Source organism: Myotis davidii, unplaced genomic scaffold (genome assembly GCF_000327345.1).
Source record: "Myotis davidii unplaced genomic scaffold, ASM32734v1 scaffold198, whole genome shotgun sequence".
Classification (NCBI taxonomy): Eukaryota; Metazoa; Chordata; class Mammalia; order Chiroptera; family Vespertilionidae; genus Myotis; species Myotis davidii.
This window is the reverse complement of record NW_006291485.1, coordinates 648,594-658,159: the sequence shown is the minus strand read 5'-3', so window position 1 is coordinate 658,159 and position 9,566 is coordinate 648,594. Positions and strand designations below refer to the sequence as shown.

Genomic DNA, 9,566 nt, shown 5'->3' with positions numbered 1-9,566 from the left:
GGGGCGGAGCCAGGATGAGCTTGCAACCAAGGTACATGCCCTTCACAGGAATTGAACCCGTGACTCTTGGGTCAGCAGGCTGACGCTCTATCCACTGAGCCAAACGGGCTAGGGCTGGCTGTCAGTTGGATTTTTAAAAATATATTCTATTGATTTTTTACAGAGAGGAAGGGAGAGAGATAGAGAGTTAGAAACATCGATGAGAGAGAAATATCGATCAGCTGCCTCTTCCACACCCACTATTGGGGATGTGCCCACAACCAAGGTACATGCCCTTGACCGGAATCGAACCTGGGACCCTTGAGTCCACAAGCTGATGCTCTACCCACTGAGCCAAACCAGTTAGGGCTGGCTGTCAGTTTTAATTGATGAAAAAGGCAGTGAGCTTTGGTGGGGGAAATGGAGTGGGGTATATGGGGCAGGGTTAATATAACCACATCTGTCTTTCTGTCTTTCTAGTGGGATTAAAAATGCAAATAATAATAAAATAAATAAATAAATAAACAACCCCAAAAATGCTTTTTTAAACAGCAGAAGATAATTTTTTGGTCTTTATTCCTCCCCAAAGAAAAGTAGAAAAAGTAACCTTTTCCAGACTATCACATCTCTAAATATAGCAAATTCTCACTTTATGAGCACACTGAATTGTACATGATGAATGTTTATTTCCCAAGCTGAGAGAGAGAGAGAGAGAGAGAGAGAGAGAGAGAAGAAAGTTTGGTTCTTATAAAAATTTTAAAATAAAAATTACAGGGAATTATGAAAATTACATTTTGCATATTTTATAATTTCCATCCCCCTGCAAAAAAAAAGTCTCATTTCTAACCATCCGTGACTTCAAAATATCTGGGAATCCTATGCCTCCAAATGGGAATCTCCAGGTAAGTTGAAAATAATATAAAATATCCAGGGAGAAGATCTTAGGGGTCCAGGAAATGTAAACCTTTCTTTGGTTATGATCTTTATTTTTTTAAAATATCCAATTATTTAAAATCAAGACCATAAAAGATCTGAATTTTACTCTTTTTTCTATATTGTTGGGTTAATGTAGACTCTCTCTCTCTCTCTCTCTCTCTCTCTCTCTCTCTCTCTCTCTCCCCCTCCTGCCTTTCTCTCTGGATCTCGGTTCATCAGGCTTTGTTGCTCTATTTTAAATCTTATCAGTCATCCCATCTCTGCCCCATAGAGGGAACGTGGTTCCAATGGCCTGGTTGAATGAAAGAAGGCAGCCAACCCCACTTGGCTTTTGGATTTCTTTTTTTAAAATTTAATATATTTTTATTGATTTCAGAGAAGAAGGGAGAGGGAGAGAGAGATAGAAACATCAATGATGAGAGGGAATCATTGATTGGCTGCCTCCTGTACACCCTCTATTTGGGATCCAGCCCAAAACCTGGGCATGTGCCCTGACTGGGAATCGACCCGTGACCTCCTGGTTCATAGGTCAACACTCAACCACTGAGCCACACCGGTTGGGCTCTTCGATTTCTTTTATGAAGCCAAATGAAATCTAGATATTAAGCAAAAATGGAAGACACTCCCGTTACTCCAAGACCAATAGTATGTCCCCTCAACAGTTTGCTCAGGACCCAAGATTTCTTTCACTTTGATGGATCCTTAGAAAAAAGTATCTCCCTAAAGATGGAGTTTTTTCTAGTTAAAAAATACTTGGATTTAGTTGGACCTTTGGGTCCTTATTTTGTACCTGGGAATAAGGGCACATGAATAAGACAGTTCTCCTTGCAAGAAATTCAGCCTGCAACATGCGTGGACCTTGAGGACATTATGTTAAGCAAAATAAGCCAGTCACAAAAAGACAAATATTGTGTGACCCCACTTACATGACAGAATATAGAATGACGGTTGCCATGGGCGTGGGTTGGGGGGGGGGAATAGGCAGTTATTGTTTAATGGGGACAAAGTTTTAGTTTGAAAAGATGAAAAAGTTCTGAAGATGATTGGTGATGATGGCTGCACAACAATGTGAATGTACTTAATGCTACTGAACTGAACACTTACAAATGATTAAAATGGTAAATTTCACATTATGTGTATTTTACCATGCTTAAACATTAAAAAAGAAGATTATGGTCTAGTAGGAGTTATCAATAGGGTTACAATCTTATAGTTAGAAAAAGGAATTAGAGGTCCCTCAGCCCAATGTTTCTCAAACCTTTTTCTTACTGGGATCCATAATAAGGAATTGCATTTATATCATGATCCAGTATGTATATGTCATGCTATTGATATATACATGTGTGTAAATATATCATACATATATCAGTGCATATATGTATACAAGTATATATATGTCAGTGCATATATATAGTCACTGATACATACACATATGTATAGACAGATGTACACATAGATGTATATATAACTGAAATACAACCATAAGTATATAATTTATATTTACTTATATTTATAAATATATATAACTGAAAATATATAACTAGCAAATGGTATAGGAAACATTATTTACACTACTATATAGAATGTGTTCTGACTTATTTTTACACAATTTTATCCCATTTCATTTTTAAAAAATCAGTTATAATCCACAAATCAATTTCACAATCCACTAATGGGTCTCAATCTACAGTTTGAAAAACATTAATCTAGACCAGTCTCCAACACAACGCAGAAATCGCTATAGCCACCCTGCTGGGTGGAAATCCAATTTCTGCCTGAGTGCTTTTTGTGTTGGGGAACTCACTCCCTACCATGCTCTATGGTGGATCCATCTAGCGATGAAAGAGTCTCACCCACTGCAAACCTGTCCCAGAAAGGCTGGGACCCACGGACAGGTGCGCAGGCGCTGGTGAGGATGAGTGGGCTTCCAGGAGAAGGGAAGGAATAGTTCCAGAAAGCAAGGTGAGGGCCTAGGGGCAGCTGAGGAGAGGGGAGTTGGCTGGCCCTAGAGCAGTGGTTCTCAACCTTCTGACCCTTTAAATACAGTTCCTCATGTTGTGACCTAACCATAAAATTATTTTCGTTGCTACTTCATAACTGTAATGTTGCTACTGTTGTGAATCGTAATGTAAATATCTGATATGCAACCGCTGCCCTAGAGGCTAGAGCGGGCTCTCTGAGAGACTCAGCTGCGCTGATCAGACCTCTCGCCTCTGCCTCCTCGCTGCTCCTCCGGCACTGTGATTACTTCCTCATCTGACAGATGATCTCACTCCCCGGCACCCTGACTCCCTGCCTGTGGGAGGGGTTTCCTCCCCCTCGAGGGGCCTCAGCCTCAGGAGACACAGATTCCCCCACCTTCCCTCTCAACCTCCCCGCCTCCCCGCAGGACTCCCGCAGCCACCGCTGGCCAGCCTCCTGCTATTCTCTTGGTCTTGAAACACAGGGTATCCCTGCCCCGATGTGCAGACATGGGCGGCCCGAGCCCCCACCAGGGGCTGTGGAGACCTGCCCTTTTCCAGGACAATGGGACTGCTCCACACCGGACGGTGTCTTCCCGGGAGGAATAAAACCAAAACAGCACCACCGCGTGGGGATAGCCGGCCGCTGGACATCCACGCCCGGGGTCCTGCGTGAGAAGAGGGCTGTGCCTCAGCCACAGGCGAGGGGGTTGGGCTGAAGGCGGCGTGGGCTGGCTGGGCCACAGGCAGGGACCAGGGCGTGGCAGTTTGCAGCCTCACAGCCAGCCACCCTGCCCAGGTAGGATCAGGTTGACCTCGGGGCGGGGCGGGACGGGGCGGGGCGGGGAAGAGGTGGTGATCTCATTGCATCCTTAGAAGCAAGAGAAAAAAGTAACTTGGTGCCGATAGAGGATGAAGAACGGGTGATACAAAGGGAAAGGGAGAGGAGAAAAGCTGGGGCTGAGAAAAGAAATGCAGAACACAGAGCAGCTTCTAGCCTGAAAGGGTCTGGGGTCAGAGGCCGCTCCAGGGAAGCCAGACGCGGAGCAGGACCGTTCTCCCCAGCCCCAACACATCTTGATGCAGGAAAAAAACCTCACCGTGGGCATCTGACCCAGGCCGTTCCCGCCCACCCTCTCTCTCCTGAGCTCTGGAAGGGGAGGAACGCCGGCGGCCCACCCTCTCCCCTCTGCAGAGACCATTCTTTTCCCCTCACCCAATTCCCCCCGGGGTTTGACAAAGTTTAATTGATGGCGTGAAACCAAAAGGCAACACAATAGGTGCCAGACCCCCTGCTGCTTCTCCTCTTTGAAGCGGCCGGTGTCCTTTTCCTTTTATCTGAAGAGCCTCGCATAATTTGCATTCCATTTCTACTTACCTGCAGTCCGGTTAGAAGCGAGCTGCTCCCTTCCTCACTCCCTCAATTAGTGGTACCCTGGGCTCCTCTCCACATCAGCACCACTGCTCGGCTCTCGCCATGACATCACCTCCGAGCTCTCTGATTGGCCAACAGTGGGTTGCTTGGCAATTGGACAGTTTCCTCCGGCGGCGGAGCAGGGATTGCCTGAGTGAGTAACTCTTAGCAGGCCAGGGAGTGGAAGATGATGTCAGACAAATAGCCTGCTTGCCATGCAGCCTGTAGAGTGGGGGGACCAGCGGGGTGAGGGTGGGGATGAAGAAAGAAAGAGGGAGTGGTACGGGAAGGTGGGGGTGAAGGCACAGCTTGCAGGCTGAGCGGCGGCACCTGGAGAGGGGGGGATGATGAGTGATTTCCAGAATCGTTAGCTCTTTCAGATCTGGGGGTGGGAGACTATGGAATCCAGAGAAGTCAGAAAGCACAGATGACTCCTAAAAATAGCTTCCCGGAGGGCTTGGTGCGGGGTTTCCATCTTGGTCAGGAGGCCTGGTGGGTTTGCATAGGGACTCAGAAGGCAAGGAGGGGCTGCAGGTGCCTCAGACTGTGGGGGTGGGGAAGGTGCAGTACGGGGGTGTCCCAGGAGAAGAGGGCATCCCTCTCCCCACCTCGCTGTGCTGTTGGCCGCTCCTGTGCTGTGGCTATTTGACCGGAGCGGGTGGGTCCGCACTGCCCAGCCAGCCCTCCTGATATTCCCGACCCGGGGGACTCCTAAAGGAGGCGGACCCCTGAGGGGAGGCAATGGGTCATCCAACCGTAGCTTCTTTAGTTCCCTCAGGGGATGGGGGCAGGGAGCCCCAGGTGTAACCTCTCAACCTGCTCACCCTGAGCCAGGCAGCTGGAGGTGCAGGGTGAGGAGGCTGGGCAGGAGACGGGGCCGTGGGGCAAGCCCCCTGATCCAGAATGCTCCTCCTTGTCAAAGCTCCCTGGGCGTGCCCTCCATCCCACACTCCCACGGCAGGTGGGACTGCTCCACCACCCAGCTCTGCCTCACCCCCTTTTGGCTGCGGTGGGGACACATTTCTGTGTGTGTAGTAAAATATATATAACATAAAGTTTATTATTTTAACCATTTTAAGTGTGCGGTTCAGGGGCATTAAGTACATTCACACTGCTGTGCTACCATCACCACCATCTATCTTAGAACTTTATCTTTCCAAACGAAAACTCTGTACCCATTAAACAGTGACACCCCATTTGCCCTTCTCACCCCCCCAACTCTAATCTACCTTTTGTCTCAATGGATTTGCCTAGTCTAGCAATTTCATTACCTCATGTATTACCTCATGGAGTGAAATCATACAAGGTTCATCCTTTTGTTTCTGGCTTATCTCACTTAGCATCATGTCCTCAAGGTTCATCCAGCACTGAAGCAGGTGTCAGAACGTCAGAATGGCGTGGCCTCGCCCTCTTCAGGGAGGGTCAGTTCAACCACAATCAATTTCACGGACCCCCACGCTCTACCACCACCCCCCTGCTGCCTGAGAATACGCATAATGACAAAAGGTTACCTTGCTTTTAAGCTACGTTTTCAAACTACAAGAGCACCGGTGAGCATCTGCACACTGCAGTCCATGCATGTATGAGTGCGGTGTGGTCACTCTGCAGGCAGCCCGGGAAGCAGTAGGTTCTCAGGCCCCGGCATGACCCTGGCCTGCACCCCACAGCTGAGACCCACCGTGTGGCTCGTCAGGTGGGGAGAGCACCGGTTAGGCTGCCCCCTCTGACCAACCACGCTCAGGGGTGGCCAGAATAAGCAATGACCCTGACGTCTTGGGAGGCTCAGAGCTCACCCACGTGGGGCTTTTGTGTCACCCCCATCAGTGCCGGAGGGCCAGCAGCAGGAAACCTGTCTTCTGTGTGAACAACACTCTTCTCATGCCGGCCTCATGCCATGAACCCGGGGCCCTGGGGCCCTGGGTTGGCCCATGTCAGAGGGGATCAGGCGTGCCTATGAATAGCAGAGTGGTTTCTCGACATGGAGAGACAACCGAGGCCACACTGGTCACCAGGCTGCAATGGGAATCCAGGCAAACGGGAACCTTGCGGCTGCCCTTGCAGTCAGGGGAGCCTCTCTCCCCTCCCCTGACTCTCTTTCCTCTTCCCTCCCAGCCCTGGAAGTCTGGAATTCCACAAATCTGCAGGCTCTGGAAAGGGAGGGGGTGGGGGAGGAGACAGTGAGTTGCCATGGTGATGGCAGCCAATGAGAGATCCTGCACTATTAGGCGAGGGGAGCACTCTGTCTGCATCCCCCCTCACCCCCCCACCAACTGACTGATAGGAGGGTGTGGCTGGGACAGGGTGGGAGAATGGATGGGAGAGAACATCATGACCTGAGGGCAGAGACCAAGGTGGGGGGCTAAGGGTAGTGAGGAGGGCTGCCCCATTTCTAGAATTAGCTAGCTACCATCTGAGTTAAGCTATGATTTTTAGTTGCCCCCACAATGTTTTGCTCCCATCACCACTGTTCAGAACTTTCCATCTTCCCAAACTAAAACTCTGTACCCATGAAACAACAGCACCCCTTTCCCTCTTCCCTGGTAATAGATACAGTAATCGGCAAAGCTCACAACCGCCCTGAGAGAAAGGGCTTCCCCTGCCACCCCAGAGCCAGAAAGGAAAGGTAAATTGCAAACAGCCTGGCTGCTGAGTAGTGAGGCTAGATTTGAACTGATGTGGGGGAGGGGAAATATTAACGGGAAGAGGGCGGAGAGGTAGAGCCACAGCCACTGGACCCTCCTAAACGCAGTGGCTACACATCAGTCAGAGGGACATGGGCCCCCAGTGCACACACTGTGACTTCGCTCTGTTGACGCCACCTTTCACGGCGCAGGTTGCACTGTGGCAACGACACTGGGGTGGGGCAGGTGTGGTCATTCCCCGATGCCCGTGTGCTGCCTGGCTGCCCCGCGGGCTCGCCATCATTGACCTCTTCCAAGGGTGAAACATGACCAACGTGTGGGAACCGGGACGCCGCATCCTCTTGTCAGTTTCCAAGTGTGGAGAGAAGCAGCAGCAAACAATCAGTAGATGATTGACTATCCAGAAGGCAGGCATTGACTTGACTCACAATAACTCACATGTACAGCCCTCAGGTCACAGGGGGCAGTGCCCAGCCCCTCAGGGACCTGCCCATCACAGAGGTAGCCCTGCTGTAGGGCCAACTGCACACTCACCTAGGGGACCCTCAGGAAATACTGTCCTAGCCTCACACAGACATTCCGAATATATCTGAACACTGTGTGTGTGTCAGAGTCATTCACACTTGTGTGGTTTATAAAGACTACCCAATGTAAATGGGCATTTATTTTCTGCTTTTATTTTAGCAGGAGACAGAAGCTTGGAGGATTTTTTCCCCCCCCTGTAGAATGTGTTGAACTGAACATTGTCAGGGATTGACTTAAAACAAATAAAAACGTTTGCACTATGAAATGTTTTTTTTTAAACTGTGAACGCTGTTTCACTTGAAGAGCAGCTGTTGTGATTCTTGCACTCTTGTGACATCAGTGGCTTAGATATTTTTTTCAATCAACACAAACTCAGTCAGTTGGGATTTAGGCAATGGATTGCGGGAGCCATTTGTTTATGCTAATTATTTATAAACTGCATTGTCATGGCAGTTAATGATTAGAACAATACCATCTAATGTTTATAAAAACAACATATGTAAAGTGAGCTGAAACCTGTGAGTCACATGCCTGCTGCAAAGTATGTGCTCAATAAATGTTAGCTATTATTATGATTATCACTAAACACAAAAGCAGAATACCCATGAGTTTGCAAGGAACAGAAGCCCATTTCAAACTTGTTAAAAAAACAAGATAATTTATATTAAAACTTGACAGTAACCCCCCCGCCCCCATTAGAAAATGGGCAAAAACATGAAGGGACACATCAATGAGGATATACAGACAACAAATAAACACATGGGGTAGGGGGAGTTCACTTACTAGCAATTTAAAAAGGCAATTTATGGTGACAATGAGCCGTGGTTGGTGTGGCTTAATTGGTTGCAGGTTAGATTCCTGGTCAGGGCACATACCCAGGATTTGGGTTCAATCTCCAGTTGGGTTGCATGTTGTAGGCAACTGATTGATATTTCTCTCTCACATTGATATTTCTCCCTTGTGCTTTCCCTCTCCCTTCCTCTCTCTCTAAAATCAATAAAAACATATCCTTGGGTGTTAAAAATAAAAAGAATATCCTCAAAATGACCAAATTATAGAGATGGAAATAGATTAGAAATTGCCACGGATTAGGAGTGGTGAAAAAAGGGGTGACTATATAGGGAAAACAGTAAGAAGTTCTTTATGGCATACATTGTACCAATGTCCATTTCCTGGTTTGATATTATACTAGAGTTATGGAAGTTGTAACCATGTGAGAAATCGTGCAGGATACATGGGACCCTTCTGCAACTTACTCTACACCTATAATTATTTCAAAATTAAAGGTGTTTCTTTTTTTGGAGCTTGAAGAAGTGTCAGAGATATTTCATGGAATATAAAGCAAAAATGCAACCCTTCCTCCTGAGAAGCAAGAACCAGGAAGGCACTCATGAATCAGCTCCCCCACCAAACCACAGCCTCTCTGCAAAGCTGCTTCCTTCCTCTCTGTTTCTAGATACCTTCCCTGCTGTGGGCACCATCCCTGCTGTGGGCACCATCCCCGCTGTAGGCACCATCTCTGCTGTGGGCACCATCCCTGCTATAGACACCATCCCTGCTGTAGACACCATCCCTGCTGTAGGCACCATCCCTGCTGTAGACACCTTCCCTGCTGTAGACACCATCCCTGCTGTGGGCACCATCCCTGCTGTGGGCACCATCCCTGCTGTAGGCACCATCCCTGCTGTAGGCACCATCCCTGCTGTAGACACCTTCCCTGCTGTGGGCACCATCCCTGCTGTGGGCATCATCCCTGCTGTAGACACCATCCCTGCTGTGGGCACCATCCCTGCTGTGGGCACCATCCCTGCTGTAGGCACCATCCCTGCTGTAGACACCTTCCCTGCTGTAGACACCATCCCTGCTGTGGGCACCATCCCTGCTGTGGGCACCATCCCTGCTGTAGGCACCATCCCTGCTGTAGACACCTTCCCTGCTGTAGACACCATCCCTGCTGTGGGCACCATCCCTGCTGTGGGCACCATCCCTGCTGTAGGCACCATCCCTGCTGTAGACACCTTCCCTGCTGTAGACACCATCCCTGCTGTGGGCACCATCCCTGCTGTGGGCACCATCCCTGCGGTGGGCACCATCCCTGCTGTGGAAACA

The 9,566-nt window shown here is 48.8% G+C and overlaps 1 protein-coding gene across 4 annotated transcripts in view; it reads right to left on the bottom strand.

Annotated features, from left to right (window-relative positions):
* The window catches only part of STMN4 (stathmin 4), a 23,593-nt gene extending 19,237 nt beyond the window's left edge, over positions 1-4,356 (bottom strand). For 2 of the 4 annotated variants that reach the window (XM_006764766.2, XM_006764769.2), the window contains exon 1: positions 4,255-4,355. The gene's annotated coding sequence lies outside the window, so the exon portion shown is untranslated. Of the gene's footprint in view, positions 1-4,254 lie in introns of all 4 variants that reach the window. The other 2 variants (XM_006764767.2, XM_006764768.2) reach the window with 2 other exon arrangements.
* Positions 4,357-9,566: the final 5,210 nt, after the last annotated feature.